Here is a 21,362-nt window from a genome sequence, read left to right as displayed (position 1 = left end):
CTAAAATCAACAACACAAGAAAACAGGTATTGGCGAAGATGTGGAGAAAGTCTGTGGAGAAGACTTGTGGAGATGTGGAGAATAGTTACACTATTGGTGGGAATAAAAACTATGCAGCCATTCTGGAAAACAGTATGGAGGTTCCTCAAAAAGGTAAAAACAAAACTACCCTACAATCCAGCAACTGCACTACTAGGTATTTACCCAAGGGATACAAAAATACAGATTCAAAGGGGTACATGTAACCCAATGTTTATAACAGCGTTATCAACAATAGCCAAACTATGGAAGAGCCTAAATGTCTATCGACTCACAAATGGACAAAGAAGATGTGATACATATATATACAATGGAATATCACTCAGCCATCAAAAGGAATGAAATCTCACCATTTGCAACAACATAGATGGAACTAGAGTGTACTGTGCTAAGCAAAATAAGTCAGTCAAAGAAAGAGAAATACCATACGATTTCACTCATATATGGAATATAAAAAACAAAACAGATGAACATATGGAAAGGGGGAAAGAAAGAGGGAAACAAACCATAAGAAACTCTTTATGACAGAGAACAAATTGAGTGTTGATGGAGAGAGGTGGGGTGGGGGATGAGTGAAATGGGTGATGGGTATTTAAGGAAGGCACTTGTCACATTGCATGCTGGGTGTCATACATAAGTGATGAATTACTAAATTCTACTCCTGAAAACAATATTACACTATATGTTAACTAACTAGAATTTAAATAAAAATTTGAAGAAAAAAATTCCAATGGCATTTTTCAAATAAAAAAAATGCTAAAATTCATATGGAACCTCATAAGACCATGAATAGCCAGTCATCTTGAGAAAGAACAAAGCTGAAGGCATCATGCTTCCAGAGTTCAAACTTTATTACAAAGCTATAGTAATCAAAAGAATATAGTATTGGCATAAAATAAGTCTAATAAACCAATGGAACAGAATCAAGAGTGCAGAAATAAGCTCACACATATATATGCTCAACTAATACTTGACAAGGGAGCTAAGAACACTCAATAGGGAAATAATAGTTTCTTCAGTAAATGGTGTTGTGAAAAACAGATATCCACATGCAAAACAATGAAACTGGACCCTTTTCTCAACCTAATCCCAAAAATAAACTCAAAATGGATTAAGGACTTAATGTAAAACCTGAAATCATAACACTCCTAGCAGAAAGTAGAAGGAATTCTTGACATTGATCTTGGCAATGATTTTTTTGGATATTACACCGAAAGCACAATCAACAAAAGCAAAACAACACGTAAGACTACTTCAAACTGAAAAGCTTCTGCACAGCAAAAGAAACAATCAACAAAATGAAAAGGCAACCTACAGAAAGGGAGAAAATATTTGTTAACCCCTGATAAGGGGTTAACATTTAAAATATATAAGGAACTCATACAACTCAATAGCAAAAAACCAATCTGGTTTAAAAATGGGCAGAAAATGTGAGCATTTTCTCAAAGACATACAAATGGCCAACTTGTACATAAAAATATGCTCTACTAATCATCAAGTAAATGCAAATCAAAACCACAATGAAATGTCACCTCACATCTGTTAGAATGATACATACACACACACCCACACACACACACACACACACACACACACACACGTTTGTGTGTGTGTGTATACATATATATATATATATATATATATATATATTTTTTTTTTTTTAAGTAAGAGAAAAATAAATGTCACCACTGATGTGAAGAAGAGGGAACCTTGGTATACTGTTCATAGCAATGTAAACTGTTGCAGCCACTATGGAAAACAGTATGGAAGTTCCTCAAAAAATTAAAAATAGAGCTACCATATGATCCAGCAATCCTACTTCTGGGTATATATCCAAAAAAAAATGAAACCAGGATCTCAAAGAGATATCTGCATTCCCATGTTCACTGTTCACAATAGCCAATATATGGAAATAACCTAAATGTTCATCAACAACAGATTCATGGGTAAAGAAGATGTGAAATGATGGAATATTACTCAGCCATGAGAAAAAGAGGAACCCTTCCATTTGCAACAACATGGATGGATCATGAGGGCATTAAGCTAATGAAATAAGTCATACAGAAAAGGACAAATATTGCATGATCTCACGTACATGTGGAATCTAAAAATATCAAACACATAAAAACAGAAAGTAAAATGGCGGTTGCCAAGGGCTGAGGAATGGGGGAAATGGGGACATGTTGGTCAAAGGGTACAAAGTTTCTGATACAGATGAAGAAGTTATCAGGATACAAAGTACAGCATGGTGACTCTAATTAACAATACTGTATTATATACTTTAAAGTTACTATGAGTATAAAACTTTAATATTCTTACCATAACAAGCACATGGTAATTATAAAGGTGAAAGATATGTTAACTTTCCTTATTGTGCTAAACAATATTTTGTAATATTTATGTGTATCAAATCATCACTTCATACACCTTAAACTTACACAATGTTATAGTCAATTATATTTCAATAAAGCTGAAAAATAAATGAGTTTTTAAAATTCACAAGCTGATCTTGATTAAAACCACAAGATAATTACAGGACCAAAATCATATGAAACTTTTTAAAAAATGAAAATAGGAGTAGTCACATGGCTCTTTCTAGCTCTCATATAACTAGGAAATAGCCATGCAATCAAAACCCCGAAATAAACCGAAAAACACCTTCAAAAAGCCAAACTGCATATAAGTAACTCCCTGCACTCATCTATGTGCACTTCATTAAAAAAAATAATAATAATTTAAAAGTGACTTTGAGACACTTTCCCTTATTTTGGGCACAATTTTATTTGGCTCAGTAATCTGTTTCCCTAAGACATAACATAATAAAAGCAAAAACTGGAAAGGGGGAAAAGAGCTAGGGAAAGTTACAGGAAAGAAATAAAAATATTAGCTGACATAGCTAAATGGAGAAGAATAGATTTGTTAATAGAACTATAAAAATTAGACCTTAGTACCCAAATGCAGCAAGGGGTAATTTAGCGAAAGGGCAGAGATCCTCACGACTCCCAGAGAACATTCTTATACTAGACCATAATAACAACTTTATATACTAATGACCCTGAGTCATCAAGAAATGATTCATTTATTATTACAAATCCTATACCCTAAAATGTAAATGTATATAATATATATTATTTTTAAAATATATTATCAAAAGGAATAAAAATTTTAAAGTTTTAGTTAGGACTTTTTATGACTCCTCAAAAATACTAAACGTTGTTATAAGGTAGATACTGTGTCAACAAAACAAAAACTAAATAATCATGGCAATAACTCACATTCCACTGAGGTACTGTCTAAAATCTAGCAACCTAAGAATTCCAAAAATACTGAGGGTAAAGATCCATGAAGATCTGGGAAGAAGGATTCCGGGGCGGGGGGGGGGGGGGGGGGGCGGCGGGCAAGGGGGAGCAAATGCAATGACCCCAAGACAGGAACAAGCCTAAGTCAGCTGTCAGGGCTGCCATGATGTGACCAAAGGAAGAAGGGAATAAGAAAAGTTGGAGAATTAATTAGGGATCACATTACATAGAAAGTTTGGATTCTGTTCTAATCACAAAGATAAAATATTGTAAAGTTTTAAGACAAGCAAGAATGAGATCTGATGTATGTTGTGGGTTTTTTTTTTCTTTTTAATTTACATGGCTGCTTATGGGGAATGGATTGTAGGGAGTAAGAATGGGAAATGGGAAATGAGTTAAGAGGCTACTGGATTGCTCAAAGCAGAAGATAATGGTGTCCAATAAAAACAAGCTATCCTTTAAATAAAGGTGTCCATTTTGGTGGACACCAAATAAAGGTGTCCAATAATGGTGTCCAATAAAAACAAGCTATCCTTTAAAGAAACATAACATTAGTTTTGAGTATCAACAGTAACACAACTGCACACTCTTCATCTAGTATCACTGGCGATCAAAGGTATGTATTTCATTCACCTTAAAACTTGTTTATTGCATTAAGCATTTCAAAAGGCTGAAGTTGACATTCATAAAGACAACATGTGGAGGTGTTTGATATACTGTGCCAGGCAGAAAATGACCGAATTGGAGCCAGAGGGTACTTTCCAAAGGAAATTATCTACCTGATTTTCACTTACTCTTTCCAGAGTTTGATTTTAGAAATGTGACTGATCTAGCAGCATCTGCATGGCTCAGTCGGTTAAGCGTTGGGACTCTTGATGTCAGCTCAGGTCACGTTCTCACAGTTTGTGAGTTCTATCCCCCATGTTGTGCTCCATGCTGGCTCCATGTGCTCCATGCAGAGCCTGCTTGGGATTCTCTCTCTCCTCTCTCTACCCCTCCCCCCCATCAAAATAAATAAATAAATAAATAAATAAATAAATAAATAAATAAATAAATAAATAAATACTTTAAAAAATAATGAAATATGAGCTTTGAAATCCCTTCAAGTCCCCTTTAGGTATAAGATCAGCATTAAGAAATTTCTAGCTAAATATTAAGTGAATTCAAGCATGGTCTCTTTCAACACACTAAGTTTCAATCCCCACTTGACTCTCCTTCCTTAGGCAATTATCACCTTTGTAAATGAGTTAAGGTTTTGAAAAAAGAGAAAATATTTGAATTTTTTTTCATGAAAGATAAATCACCTTTCTATTCCTTACTCTCTTTGTAGATTCCCTTAGGAAGAAATCTAGTGAAAGCTAAACTGGAAAGAATGTGATCAGTTTGCCAAAACAATATGAATAGTTTGCCAACTTGATGGAAATGGATATACTACGTTCCAGTTGTCCTAAGTATGATTTCAGTTTCTAGAGTACTTCTGTGTGCCTACAAGCTCTTCAAGAACACTATGGAAGATTTTATAAGTATCAAAGTGTTCACCCACAAACAGGCACTAAGATTGGCCAGATAATACATAAGCATCTTTATTTATCCAAGGGTAATATGGTGGAGCATAGGAGAACCGGGGGTGCTTTGCCACTATCCTGCTTCCAACACACAAGCAACATCTGGGAGAATCAATAAGCAAATGACTGCATTTAGTTAGTACAGAAATAGCTACAACTACTAATTTAAATTTAGAACTATGTTTACATGTCTATGAAAATAGAAGTTAACAAAAAATAGATAAGAATCACTGCAAATTCCTATTTAAGAAGTTACACCCTGTACACTCCATAGAATTTCTGTAACAATGAAATAGTGATTTCCTTTATTCAAAAATTTCTAAAGCATCTACCAAGAGAGATAAAAATCTCTAACCACTACTCCCAGTGTTCATTTTTCTCATACAGACTCTTGAAACAACTTCTGTGACTCTCATAAATAGCAAAGCATGTCAGCTCTGGTCAACACTGCCTGGGTTCAAATCCTAGCTCTATCACTCCCAGCTACACATCTTTGAACAAATGCCTCTGTTTACTCATCTGCAAAAGGGAGTAATAATAATAATACCTATTTCAAAGGGTTGTTGGAAATATGATAAGGGAAAATAGGAATCAAGAGGCAGAGAGGGAAAGATTAGGGCCTGAGGTCCCTGAGTAGGGGGAAAAACACCTATTCTGGAACAATGCTGGGAGAGTCTGCAAACCCCCTCAGGTGTAAGGTTCCTCTTAAGAATGTAACAGGCCCCACCTACTCCCCCTGAGGTTTCCCCTCAGGAATTTGACAAAAGACCTAATGGTGGCCATAGACCGGAAATGAGCCAATCAGGAACAGAAAACTCAGCACCTAGAGCTATCAAGCCAATAAGGGTAGAACTTGAGAAGGAATAGGTGGAAGGGATGGGAAGGGCTGACCAGAACCTTATAAAACAAGGATCCTGCCTATTATAACAGGCATTCACTTTCAAATGTCCCCTCTCTGTAATGAGAACTTTCATACTGTTCTTCCTTTCTAATCTTATATTCTAATAAACTTTAGCCTGCTGCTCATTTTGTGTCCACCTCTTCATTCTTTGAAATGGCAAGACAACGAATCCCAGCTATTACGGTAAAAAATCCTGCAACAGGAGGACTATATGAGTTTATATATGTAATACATATAAACAGCCCCTGAGATATATTAGGTTTAACACGTGCTAATTAATACTTAATCCCTACTTTCACCAATCAACATCAAAAGTGCATTCCCTCCCTACACCCCCAAATACAAGTACCCCCCACTTTTTGAAAGTTAACACTACACCACTTTGCTTTTATGAAAGATCTACATAAGTACCTGTTTTCACTAACAAAAGAAATCTGAAGAGTATTTTTGCTTTTACAAAAAAAGGTGCAAAGTAAAAATAGCATTCAGCATTTGTGTTGCAGCAAGGGGGCACAATCAGAACAAGGAGAGTGGCCCCGCCAAGCTCCTTCCCCGGGAACTACACTCAGCATCTCAGCATCAAGTGGCCACAGCCTTGAACTGTGTCTGTGAGCACCTGTGCTTTATCTGGATTTATGTTCTGCATCGTTAGCAAGATGTGTTCCAAGGTATCAGAAAAGCCTAAGACAGGTTATTTTTGGGGCCTCGGAATGCTCAAACATTTTTCCATATAAATTAATGTTAATTGCTTCTTTACTTTAAGCATTTTTGTTTACAAAAAGTTTCATAGGGATGTTCTACTTGCAGATAGCAGAGTAAACCTGTAAACAGACGTGTTCTCTAATCTCTTGAGAAAGTACTTGTCTGGGACCAACAGCCCTGACATCACCTAGGAGCTTATTAGAAATGCAGAATCTCAATCTTCACCTCCCCTATTTACTGAATAACAATCTGCATTTGGACAAGGCCCTTTGGATATATGTTAGAATTTGAGAGCCACTGCTCTAACACACCATCTTCCTGTAATAACTACCTTCCCCAGAGCTGCACTCCCCTACGCTGTGCCATCTGGAATTCTTGTTCCAAAATCAACACACAACCTTGTCTAAATATTTTCCCATCTCCTTACCATACCTGAACCCCAGCCTTCCCCTTCCCCTAAGATACAAGTTTCTCTGCAAACTTCTGCTTATTCTTACACACCCCAAGGACATAGAGTTAAGAAGTGAAGTTGCTACCTTCGTTCTTCCCAGTTGCTGTCCTCCTCCTTTCTAGTAAAACATCCTGCTCTGTGGGGTCCCATGCCACTTGACTCCACAACCTTCTCCTACTCCCTGCCCCTCAGGCTTCCTATCTTTCATCCATTCACCTTCATCCATCGGACTTTGCCACCTGTCCTTTCCAAGCCATTCTCATCTCTGTGGAGGACTACAACAACCATATGGGCAATCAGAACCTGGCCTCTTGGTATCTTAAGTACCTTGTTTCCAATACCCTTCTCCAACACTTCACATCAGCACACATATCCAGGCTACACTTAGAACCTTGTGATCATCTGGAATTACTCCAGTACCAAAAGCACTAGTTTAAGCACCCCCATTCTGGTCATAACCTCTTTTTCATCTAGTTTGCTTACTCTTGACCACTCTTCACAACTTCATTGATCTTTCTAAACTTTCTCCTTATCAAATTTAGATTCTTGTCAATAATGTTCTTGCCAATCCCCTAGCTATGCATCACCAATATACAAATCTCCCCTATAACTATTCTCATCCTTTCTTTCCTGTGACAGTGAAGAAGTTGACTCTGGCATTGTATAAGGCCAATGCTTTCACTTTGCTTTGAATGCTATGCTCATTCACCTACTCAGAAACCACAGGAACTATGGATTACTTTTTTCTCTCCTTAATATTCAACTCCCTCCAACAAATGGATCCTTGCCATTAGCTTTTAAACATTTCAAGTCTTTTCCATTAAAAACTAAACAAAACTTGTCAACTATACTTCAATTAAAAATAAATAAAAGTTAAAACAAATAAACAAACGAAACTTTCCTTAATCTACATGTCCTCTAGCCTCCTTTCAAGATATGTTTTATCCTTTACAAAATATTCTCAAACTATTTTTTTACTCATTCATTCCATTTATTTGCCACTTACACATTCCCCAGGCCATTTTGATGTGACCTTGTCCCATAACACTCCAATACCACTACACTCGTTAAGTGCTCTGATGTTTTACAGTTCTAACAGAAACAATGTTTGACTTTGTCTTCTTTGCTATGCTATATTCAAGACTGTCAGTAAATCTTTTCTCCTTAAAAATACCCTTTCCCCTTGACTCTACTGATGCTCACTCTCCCAGTTTTCCTTCTATCTCTCCGGCTCTTCCTTCTCCATCTTCTTTGCACTAATATCAGTTATTGTCAGTGACATTCTCAGAGCTGAAAGAGACTTTAAATATACAATATATTCTATATTTATACCTGTTTTAATATTAGCTATATACTTAAACCGAAATTAATATCACTTGAACTGACTTATAATCATGTTCAATTCTTACTATACAATAATCCTCTGCATGACTGCATGACTGCATGACTTATGAAATCTATAAAATCCCCCTTGACAAATCCAAGTTTAATTCTCTCAACAAACCCAAATCTAGCATGCCTCTTTTATCACCTTATAGCATTGGTTTGCATTTTTGTGTTTTGAACATACTGAGTAGTCAAAGATTTAACAACTAAAACAATTTCCTTAAGCGCACATAAAGCCATGATGATGGTTGAGAGAAATCTGCATGCAATATTTGAATATTGTCTCTTTGCATATACTATTTATATATCCTCCCCCCTTAAATTAAAATGACACATTGTGATAACTGCAGATGATAGGGAACCGGGTAATGGACATTTTGGATAAGATTAAATGAAAATTAATGAGACACTTTTGAACTTCCCTTTCAATGGAAATAATAATTTCTTAGAAAATTGGCTCTAAATACCCTCCCCCAAAATGTGGGTTCTCTAAGTCATAGTGACCTTTTCCCACAATATTTTTATAACAAATATTCTCCCAGGGACAATCTGAAATTCAGGTAGTTTATGCCCCTTCGAATAACCAATAGGAAAGAACATAAATAAAGCCAAGATTCCTACTTCAGATCAGTTTCCTTCCAAAACTACACATTCAGAAAGCTAAGTTCCCACAAGTATCCGAATGGTAACTAGAATTATATTTTTATCTTAGTAACACGATGAAATCCTTTACTTTAAAAAGCTGAATATCATTGTCAAGGCAATTCTTAAGTATTCGTCAATTATGAGGATTATGCTCATGCAAGAAAGGCTTCTCCCCAGCTGCATTTTCACAGTGATGAGATCAATGTCTGAACTGTGGGGCTTCTCTGTTCCATTTCTCTGTGATATGGGGGAAAGAGGACCTAGATTTGAATCATTTCTCTACCATCTATTAGTGGGTTGGCATTGGGCATGACACCATTTATTAAACCTTCTGTTTTGGCATTTGTAAAATGGGGACAATAGTGTTTTTCTCACATCGTGGCTGTAAATATTAGATTAAATACTGTAGCAGAGATGAGGCACAGATCCAAATATCAACAATATGGGGGAAAATATTAAAAGATCATTAAAAGACAAAATATAGGTGGCAGGAAGCATCAGATCAAGGAGAACTATAGCCAGGAGTCTAGAAAACTTGCCTTGTGGGGATAATCTAGTGTAAGTTCTATGAAAAAGAAAATATATGTATTAGTCACTGCCCCTGGTTCCTGGCACCAGGCTCCTAAAACCCTTATAATTTCCTAAATGTTAAAAAACTAAGAGTACCTTTTGTTCTCATATTTGGTCTTTGACCAAGTCCCTGACACAGAGCACCTAAATCCCTTGGAATTTCCTGGGTGACAGTGGTATCTTTTATTCTGGTGAAGTGACTTTTGTTGGGCTCCTGGATGGGGCTGGTCACCAGAAAAAACAAGCCATGATTAGAAGGTTGGAATTTTTGGCCCTACCTCCAACTCTCCAGGGAGGGAACAGGGCTAGAAATGGAGTTAATGCTCTATCAAGCATATGTGATGAAGCCTTCATAAAAATCCCCAAGTACAGGTTTTGGAGAGCTTCTGAGTATACATGTTGGTGCTAGGAAAGTGGCATACCCAGAGAGGTCATGGAAGCTCCACCCACCCCCTTACCCACATATCTTGCCCTATGTATCTCTTCATCTGGCTCTTCATCTGTATTCGTTATCATATCCATTATTATATAATAAACTGATGAGCGTAAGTGTTTCCCTGAGTTCTGCAAGCTGTTCTAGCAAATAATCAAATCCAAGGGGAAGGAGGTCATGGGAATCTCCAATTTGCAGCCAAGCTGGACAAAAGTTATGGGTAACCTAGGAACCTACTACTTGTGATCAGATTCTGAAGGAGGGGGCATTCCTGCAGCACTGAGCCCTTAACCTATGGGATCTGATGCCATCTCCAGGTAGACAATGTCAGAATTGAGTTAAATTGTAGGACACCCAGCTGATGTCAGAGGGAATTGCTTAGAGAGGGGAAAACCCCTACACATCTGGTCTCAGAGTGTTGTTAGTGTGGTAGTGAGAGAGTAAATGAGGCCATGTGTTCAAACAGGTGAAATGACTGATAAAGAGATTGAGAAGGGGCAGGCAGGTAAAAAAATATATATATATAGTGTAAATCTCAGATTCCAGGAAACTAGCATTGGAAATGCACTCTGAGGGCCTACAAACCATTCTGGAAGAGATTCAAGTACGGGAACTGGGTTGTGGAACACTGATGCAAGAGCCAAGAGGAAATGGTACATGTGTCTGAGACAAGAGAAAAATAGATATTCTCCATAAAAAGACAAAGTTCAGCACAGAACAAAGATCTGGAATCTGACAGTGAGGAGGAAGAATAGCTTACATAAAACACACAAATAAAATCAAGTACTAAGATGTGTAGTAATGACTATGAGAGCAAAAAAGCATTCTGCAAAGTTCTGATGGATGATAGAAGAGCTTTAAAAAAGGCTTCCTGAAGGTTATGGGATCCAACTGGGACAAGGCCTAGAGGGAAGGCAGGTATTCTGGTATTCAGCATTAACAAATAATATGGAGTTCAAGAAAGAAGTAACTGAGGAAACTGTTAAAGAAATAGGAAATGTAAGCATACAACATTCCATTTCAACATGCATGTTCATTACCATCTCCTTCAGAACAAACAAAAAAATGAAACTATGGGCATGGAAAACAGACATGGTTATTTAAAACAGGTGTCTTTGGTTGCAGTTTATTTTAAAATGAAAATATAAACTTGGGAATTCTCCACTGAAATGAGTCTTTTTCTCTCCACAGTTTACTACTGATTATCAGTTCTCTAGTTGTAGTTTTGTATTTTATGTAGAAGAAATTGACTCTTGGTTATTATGCGAGTCAATGACAAGATAAGAGTCAACACATTACTAGCATTTTTGACAAATAATGTGTACATTGATAGGGAAGTAACTTTTTGGATTGTCCATACCCTGATCTTGACTAATAAAGCACAGAAACACAAAAATCTCACATATTCTTCTCAGCTCACCAAGGAATTCTCCTGCAAACAGAAGCCTTTCCCATCCATTTACAGGATACTCCTCAAATCCCCCCACATTGACCCCTCCCCCACCTTCGCAAGTACCCCCACCCTTGTTCCTAGATCCCCAAGCCCTCTTCTCTTCCCTGAGCTTGTGGGCTGAGTTATGTCTCAGGCTCTGGGACCCATCAGTCCTTAAAAACCATTCTTTAGCTCACTTTCACAGCCATTTGCTAAAACTAAGCCTTCATTTTGCACAACCTCTCTGGTGCCTGATCGTCTGCCTTGCTCCTTCCTACTTGTGGCTCAGTAAGTGGTCCAGAATGCACATCTTCTAGAAACAGGAACCAGTCTTACATTCGCCAATCCTGCCCATGGGGTGTGTGCCCAGTTCCATTTAGGTCTTTTCTATTCGTCTACAGCTAACCTTCATGTTTCAGGAAGCCATACCCCAGGCTTCTCATCTATATTCATTAGGCAAGAATTAAACCGCTGCCAGAGTACATACTGATCTCTTAGACCAAATGCAACTTCCTCCTACTTCTTTGTCAATGGCCCCCAAAATCTGACTTACCATCTACATATTTTTTTCACTGATTATTTTGTTCAATGTTATACGTTAGTGGTTGAGATAATGATGTAGATTATTTTGACTCCCTTGTAGCCTTTGTTAGGAGGAACAAAGTCCAATAGAGAATTTACTCAATCTCTTCATGGCCTGGAACCAGGATATAGAAACCCTATGAGTAATAGGAATGTCTTAAACCGCCTGCCACATTCACAGCGGCGCAGAGAAAGTGAATCCGCCACTGCAAACAAGGAGCAGAGACAAGGCATAAAGTCCCAGACCAAACCTTGCTTTCTTACGGTTCCCTTACCTTCTTACGGTTGCATGCCTCCCGCTTTGGGTTAATTAGCCCTGGATCTCTATAATCAGTTACGGTGAGTCAATGTCTGTTCTGAAGTGCCATAACCAATATATATTACATGTTATATTCCCACAGAGGGACAGCAATGGCCTGCTATCAAGTGGGTCTGGAGCTCTGGCGGGGGGCGGGGGAGATCCTCAGGAGCACAGGGTCTCTTGTCATTTAAAAAACTATGTGACTATTCAGTCAGAGAAAGACAAATATCATATGACTTCACTCTTATGAGGACTTTAAGACACAGAACAGATGAGCACAAGGGAAGGGAAGCAAAAATAATATAAAAACAGGGAGGGAACAAAACACAAGAGCCTCTTAAATATGGAGAACAGAGGGTTACTGGAGGGGTTGTGGGAGGGGGGATGGGCTAAATGGGTAAGGGGCACTAAGGAATCTACCCGTGAAATCATTGTTGCACTATATGCTAACTAACTTGGATGTAAATTTTTTTTAAATGAAAAAACAGGGACGACTGGGTGGCTTGGTCGGTTGGTCGTCCGACTTCGGCTCAGGTCATGATCTCACGGTCCGTGAGTTCGAGCCCCGCATCGGGCTCTGTGCTGACGGCTCAGAGCCTGGAGCCTGTTTCGGATTCTGTGTCTCCCTCTCTCTCTGCCCCTCCCCTGTTCATGCTCTGTCTCTCTCTGTCTCAAAAATAAATAAACGTTAAAAAAAATTTTTTTAAAAATAATGAAAAAACAAAACTATGTGACGATTGAACGTGATTTCCTCTTCATGGGATGCTCTTCAATATCCCTCCACCACCTCCTTATTCATTAATTCAAGTTACTCCCTGTGTCCAATGTCACCAGGTACAGTTTCTCCCTTCTCTAAATTCCACTGTAGTCTCTTCAAGAAGGTAAATTATATTCTTTATCCTGTTTTTTTCTAAAACAACTTGGGGTGATGGTGACTAAGTGTATGACTCTGTGACAGTTTTTCTCATTCACTAAGCACAGGTGACACAGTTCCTGGTAGGCCTGCTATTCGGGTAACTGCTACCCTGATAACTTCCCCCTTGGGAAATCCCAGGACCTTTCTCTTTCCCTTGTAGATAATGGACACAGATTCCCATCTGTGAGCCTTTCTAAGACTCCTGGGTCAAGAAGCACATGGCTTCAGGGCTGCTTGGGTGGCTCAGTCGGTTAAGCACCACACTTTGGCTCAGGTCATGATCTGACAGTTCATGGGTTCAAGCCCTTGCATCCGGCTCTGTGCTGACAGCTCAGAGCCTGGAGCCTGCTTTGGAATCTGTGTTTCTCTCTCTTTTGCTGCTCCCCCACACTCTCTCTCCCTTTCTCTCTCTCTCTCTCTCTCCCTCTCTCTCTCAAAAGTAAATAAACATTAAAAAAAATTTTTAAAGTACATGGCTTCAGAACAGCAGATGGTTTCACAATGTGAAAGGCTTGCACTTAAAAAAACAACACCATCACAAAAATCCTAAAACCAAGACATCCACATTTCCCATGGTATTACATAGAATTATTCTATGTGTAAATCACTTTGTTTCCATCTGCTTTTCATAAATGGCCATGACAGAAATGGGAGGAAGGGAAGAGCAGTGAGATGGGAAATTCAGTGGACCTTCTATCCCACTGAGCCCCCCCCCGAGGGGTATGCTTTCTTCCCATTCTCTTCCCCACAACTAGGAAAACACCTCTCAATCGCCACTGCATGAAGAAGCAAATTACACAACTCCTACAACAGAATTATAAAGTTGTGCTATCTTTAAGGCACTGAATGAAAATAGTATTTTTTTTAATATTTTATTTCTGAGTTTGCTCAAACTCAACATAGAATTGTCATTTGATATGATCTAGATGAAAGACTCCAAAGTTTTCTTATTTTATAAACTTCTGCTTGGCTTATTTTCCTAATATATATAGTATGCATATTTTACTTTTTTTTTTTTTGGTCTGTAAAAACAACAAAAATATGTCTATTTCGGTGAGAAAAGGCCTAAAAGTACCCTTCATAAAGACAGTGATAAGCTATAAAATAACAAATTATTGCATATTCAATTTATTTTTAATCATTTAATGGAAATAGTTATGCATCACGAAATTACAAAGGGCCTGTATATATTGGTATGTCTAAAGTGATATACTGAATTGTTACAATTTCATGTTCTTTTTGCTAATTGAGCAAAAAGAAATGAAGTACTAGACCTCTCCAGTGTAAATAATACAGTTCACCAAGAAGATGTAAACAAAAGTTTAGATAATGAAGAATTATGAGCCTTTAATGTTTAAATGTCTTTTGAAAACACTTCAAAGTAAACCTAACGAGTCTTAAGAATGGCCAAATGGATGGCTGCTGCTATGAGCATCTGGCCTTAGAGTCCACACCATCAACAAGAGAAATATTATAACCCTAAGCAAACCCCACTCCCAAATCTGATGGACATTAACCTAACATGCTGCCAAGAAAAACATTTCTCATTCACTGCCCTGAATAAGAGTCCTTCCTATGTACATGGGAGGAAGTCATTTGCCAGATGTTGCTGTTTATTTTACAAGTCTCCCTTTGACTTATGCTTATTTTCTCTTGACCTCCCCAACTTCTCCCATACACATCACATGGAGAAAAATCAAGGCTCTGTAAACCCTGGTAAAAAGTACCTAGCTGTTGTAGTCAATACCACAGTCTCGACATGTGTTCTTGTTTATGAATCCAGGCTAATTGCTGACAGAGATTGAATGATTAAGCCTCCCCCATTCAATGCTATCTGGACATCCATCAGTAAAACACACTATTTTACAACTTGCCATCATGAATGCCATCTATGATGAAAACTTTCTCTTTTATGATAACAACAAACCTATCAGTGATAAATCAAGATAAATAAAAGGAAGTCAAAACGAAAGAGAAAGACTGTGCTATTTTCTAAAGGCACGTTAGGTCTTTAGAACTCCCAAAAGATCACTCAGTGGAATGTCAGAGGTTACACTTTACCAAATGGGATTCTAGCAGGAATTTCACCGTAATCTTGCTTTCTCCTCCTGACGGAGAATCAAACTGGCTGATTCAGCAAAAAGGTCTTGTTCAATTTTTAGGTTACACATCTGTTGCTAACTTTATATTAAAATGACATTGATGTTCACAGGGCCCCTGGGTGGCTCAGTTGGTTAAGCATCTGACTCTTGGTTTTGGCTCAGGTCACGATCTCACTGTGAGTTTGAGCTCCATGTCAGGCTCTGTCCTGACAGTGTAGAGCCTGCTTGGGAGTCTCTCTCTCCTCTCTCTTTGCCCCTACCCCACTTATGCTCCCTCACTCTCAAAATAAATAAACTTAAAAAAAATTTTTTTTAAATGACATTGGTGTTCATGCAGGCCACCGTGTCCTTGGCCAGTTGTGGCAGGGGGGCAGTTCTCACACCTCCCATACCCACTTGCCAAAGCCAAAAACTTTTGCAGTGGAGGCTGCTTCTGTAGTGGGTGTTCCAGCTTTAGCTTTTGAATTCTTCTGTGATTTCCATTGTCCTGTCCCACTTGCTATGTTCTGGGTCTATTCCTAGAATAGAAGCTAGGAAAACTGGGGTGACAGATAGTGGGGCCAGGAAAATAGGAAAAGCATGGTTGAAGTCCAACCAGCTAAGAACATTCTGTAAATGTGCTCAGTGGGCCTGAGTTCTTCAAGGGTTCCTCAAGGAACCCAAAGCCTACCTTTAAAACATCTCCAAAAATGTCTGTATATAGACAACCCCTCATACTATTCCATTAGCACATTCTAACATGCAGAGAGTGGTCCTGGGCATTTATAAGGTGCCCAATATGAATGAATGAATGAATGAATGAATGAATGAACGAACTGATACTTACACAACAATTCTTTCGGTGAGAGACTAAACAAAGATATCCTCAGGATATCCTTGTGAAGACACTCGACTATTAAGCAAATTAGTAGGGCTTGGCCTCTCCCAAGCTTTTGCCAAAATTTCTCACAAGAATTAAGCAAAAATTGCCCCTATGCAATTATAAGCCCCCAGAATCCTTTGAATCTTATTCACCTAGTTGACCAAGGTTTAAAAAATTCCTAATGATACAATTTACATATATCAATCTGGTATTTTATACTCAATGTGTTTTTAAAATACATTATTTTCAGGGTGCCTGGGTGGCTCAGTCAAGTGTCCCACTTCGGCTCAGGTCATAATCTTCTGGTCCATGAATCTTAGCCCCACATCAGGCTCTGCTGACAGCTCAGAGCCTGGAGCCTGCTTCAGATTCTGTGTCTCCCTCTCTTTCTCTGCTCCTCCTCCACTCATGCTGTCTCTCTCTCTCTCAAAAATAAATAAACTTAAAAAAAAAATTTTTAAACATTATTTTCAATTCAATAGCAAAGCCTGACTTGATTGTGGTTTAGCACAGTGTTCTCAAACTATCTGTAGTAGAAGATGAGTTTGTTTTTTTTTCAATTTGCAATCCAAAACAGGCAGATATTTTTACAAAATAAAAGAGATGAATTACCAGAAAAAGTAAATAAAAACATCCATGTTCATTGCAGCACTATCCATAATAGCCAAGATAGGGAAACTGCCTAAGGATTCATTGGCAGATGAATGGATAAAGAAAATGTGAGATACATACATAGACACATACACATAAATATGATATGTGTATGCATTATATATATATGAATATGTGGTGATATATATACACATACATATGAATATATATACAAAATAAAACATTATTCAGCCATGAGAAATAAGGAAATCCTACCATTTGCAACATGGATGAACCTAGAAGACATTACACTAAGTGACATAAGCCAGAGAAAAGACAAATACTGTAGGATCTCACTTATACATGGAATCTTAAAAAAAAAAAAATCAACAAACAACTCATAGAAACAGAGAATAAAAGAGTAGTTATCAGGGACTGAGAGGTAGGGGAGATAAGAGATGCTAGTCAAAGGGTACAAGCCTTCAGTTATAAAATGAGTAAGTTCTGAGGAATCTAACATACAATACAGTAAGTAATACTATTATGTGTATTTTGTTAAGAGAGTAAATCTTAAGTGTTTTTACTAAAAAACAATGGTAACTGCATGAGGTGATGGGCATGTTAATTAACCTGATTACAGTAATCATTTCACAATGTATATGTATGTCAAATCATCATGTTGTACACTTTAAGTATACACAATTTCATTTTTCAATTATACCTCAATGAAAATAGAGAAAGAAAATAAAAACAAAAGGGACAGAAAATACAAACACCGTTGTTTCTTCTATTTTTACTTTTTAAAAAATATTTATTTACTTTATTTTTGAGAGAGAAAGAGAGCGTGGGGGAGGGGCAGAGAGAGAGGGAGACAGAATCCCAAGCAGGCTCCAGACTCTGAGCTGTCAACACAGAGCCTGACGTGGGGCTTGAACTCACAAACCATGAGATCATGACCTGAGCTGAAGTCAGATGCTTAACCAACTAAGTCACCCAGTCACCCCTCATTGTTTCTATCATTAAATTCAATAAACAAATAATTACACTTTCAAATTTCTTTCAGTTACACAAATGTTTCTTTTTTTTTTTTTTAATGTTTATTTTTGAGAGAGAGAGACAGAGTGAGAGCAGGGGAGGGGCAGAGAGAGAGGGAGACACAGAATCCAAAGCAGCCTCCAAGCCTGGGGTGTCAGCACAGAGCCCGATGTGGGGCTCAAACTCATGAACTGTGAAATCATGACCTGAGCCAAAGTTGGACGCTTAACCAACTGAACCACCCAGGCGCCCCTACGCAAATGTTTTAACCACTCTCAAACCACTCTCAATGTTTGTATCTATCTGGTCACAAACTGTTTACAATCAGTCTGGTCAGCAACACCAATTTGTGGATCACATTAAGGATTGCACTAATTTACATCCAATCTTCTTTCTTTTGCCCTGCTTTAGGGCAATAAGTTGGAGTATATCCACACTTTCTATTACCTTCTCTCCATAACACTTACCACTAAGATAGATCCTTGCAGAGGAAAAAGATTGCTCTGTGCTCCCAATATTTTTCAAGCATAAAATTATGAAGTCATTTTCAATCACCATATGCTTCAAGTTTTTGAAATACTGAAGATTAAAATATTTGCCAAAAGTTAGAAAATAAAGGTCACTAAGAAAATGTCCCTTTTTCACGAAGAGTGATTAATCTCACTTACACACATCTCTGTTCTCCCACTGAAATGCTACCAAGCCATATTTCCTTGACATTAGGGAACAGTGAAAATACATGCCCAGACAACAATGAGCTCACACAGAAGACTGAATGACTCCCAACATGTTGCCCTATTAAGGGGCTGGGAGAGGGAAGACCATGTCTTATGTGTTCTCTGCATCTCCCTCTCTCTCTCTCTCCACCTCTCTTCCTCCCACCCTCCCTCACACACACACACACACACACACGCACATGCACACGCACACACACATGCATGCACAGTGCATACCACAACAGCTTAGCAGTTGAGAGTGTGGCTTTGTGACCAGGCAGCTTTATTCAAGTCCTGACCATGCCACTTATTAGCCATGAGATCCTGGGCAATCACTCACTCTTCTGTGTCCAGGTTTCACAGGTGACTCTCCATAAATATTTTTGAATGAGCAAAGGGATACAAAAAGAAACATAGGATTGAAGAGTAGAAGAGTAGAAGAAGGTGGACAAATAGCATCATAATTTTTCATTTGTGCCAGGTTCACATACACATACACATACATCCAACAATTACTGACTCAGGTCATAGTCTGAAGTACGTTATCAAGAACAGAAACCATAGACTGTCTTATGAAAACTAATGAACAAGGATATAGCTTTCCTTCAGTGATAGTGCCCTTCTTCCTGATGGCCAAAAAATTACCTAAGCAAGCAAACAGAAAACCTACGTCAAATTACCACTTTTCTGTCTTAAGTCTGTTATCACACATGCACTTCTTTTTAAAAAATGAATTGGATCAGAATAGATATTTCTAAAAAAAAAAAAAAAGCCATTACTTTCATTCAACCACCATTTTATAACAGCAAAATAGAACTGAATCTTACCAAAATACACTATCACAGGAGACACTTCTAAAGTTATTATTGCTGTATTATTCCTTACCTCACAGTAAAAGATGGAGATTTTACAGATTCATACAAGCAATAAAGTACAATTTCAGAAGAGCTGTGTTACACAAAGTGTAAAAGTTGTAGGGAATTTTTATCCTGTTAATGGAATGGGGGACCCTACAGCAGAGGGGCCATAAATCACAGGAGATAGGGGAAAATGACAAGGAATTTGAGAGCAGAGGCCATGGGAAGACCACACTGTACTGCCAATTTTTAGCTACAATTCAGTTTTCCTTCATCTTTAAAATACAAATAACGATACAAACTCCCAAAGGAGTGTTATAAGAAATACATGATACATCATATCTGAAAAGCATTTTTGTAAGTTTTCAAATGTTTTTAAAGGTGATAGGGAAAAAATAGTCCACTTTATTTTAATTTACACAGCCTCTACAAGGGCAGAAATGCAGAGAGCCTTATTTAAGACAATAACATAGAAATATTCGCCTTTAAAACCATTGACAGGATCGTGGCATCAATTGTACAAATCCCAAGGCTGAAGAGTTTACCAAGACACTGCCAAACACAAGAGCAATGTGAGACATGTCACGTTTCCCTCAATAAATACTCTTCTTCTCCACCTTCTAAAGAGACAGAAAATGCAAACTTCTTCCCAACTAGTCAAAATAATTGCTTTTCCATAAGGAAATAATAAACAGGAATGAACAAGGGAGCGCCCAAAGCAGTGTTATAACACAAACAAAAATGGAAGCCAGAATATGTGCCCATCCCCTTCCTCAGCTCTAAAGAGGAAAAGAAGTATAAAAGCTACATGAGGAACTACTTCCCACAAGCTCTCTTTATTAACTACGTGTAGGTATTTGCATTTTTGGAAATACACTTTCCCAAGTTCACTTCCCATTCCCTGGTGCAAATGGCACACGGTCATTGTCTACAAGCACGCTGCTCAGGTGAGCCATGCTAGAAAGAGGGTCTTGCTCAGCACTGAATACTGAGGTCTTCTAAATTGTTTTGATGCTTCAATGGCCAGTGCATGTTAGTTTTGGCAGAACAGACCTATGGAAAACTGTTCTCATATTTGTTGGCTCTGATACTTTGCATGTCAGATGAAACAGCAATGCAAAACTAAAACTGCTCCAGGCCAAAGAAGGCTGAATTTTGTTTGGCTTCTGGGAGACACAGAATCACGGTGGGAAAGCACTCGGTGGCAGTCTGGAGATGTGAGTTCTAGACTCCACATCATTGGATTTTTATTGGTTGCATACTATTCAGCAAATGTACATACCAAAATTTATAGTCATTCCCCCACAGATGAGCTTTGCAAGTAGTAAGTTGTTATACAAGTTTAATATTGGTGCCTAAGTATGTAAAACTTTCATCAAGGGAATAAACTGTCACATTTGGAGACGGGATAAGAACAAAGAGGAGCTGCAGCCAGGAACTTCGGACCACTAGGCAACTCTTCAGAATAGATGCAAATAAGGAATCCAGGGAAAGGCCTGGCACTCTGCCTCCATGGAGACAAGGCAGTCAAGGAAACTGGGCCTCCTGGTAACTAAGTTAGAATAAATACTTGTTCCTGGGAGAAGTCTCACCCATTCCACAGCCACGCAAAAATGCTCATCAAGGAAAATCTGATTTTCTGCAGCAGCAGCAAATGGCCACCAAAGCAGCTTAAGGTAAAGGGCCAAGTGTGGGTGACAAATTCTGCTGTCTAAAGTGCTTGAAAGGCAGTAAAGTGAGAGGTATCTCTGTAGCATGGAAGTTGTTAAGGAAAAGGAAATGCAGTTGGTTTCAATCTTAGTGTAAAGAAATTTTTTAATTTTTTTTAACGTTTATTTTTGAGAGAGAGAGCGAGCATGAGCAGGGTAGGGGCAGAGAGAGGGAGACACAGAATCCGAAGCAGGCTCCAGGCTCTGAGCTGTCAGAAGAGCCTGACATGGGGCTCGAACCCATGAACCGTGGGATCACGACCCGAGC

This window comes from Puma concolor, chromosome B1 (genome assembly GCF_028749965.1).
Source record: "Puma concolor isolate L17-30 chromosome B1, mPumCon1.1.hap2, whole genome shotgun sequence".
Classification (NCBI taxonomy): Eukaryota; Metazoa; Chordata; class Mammalia; order Carnivora; family Felidae; genus Puma; species Puma concolor.
The sequence above is the reverse complement of the archived record's forward strand: the minus strand, read 5'-3'. Positions refer to the sequence as shown.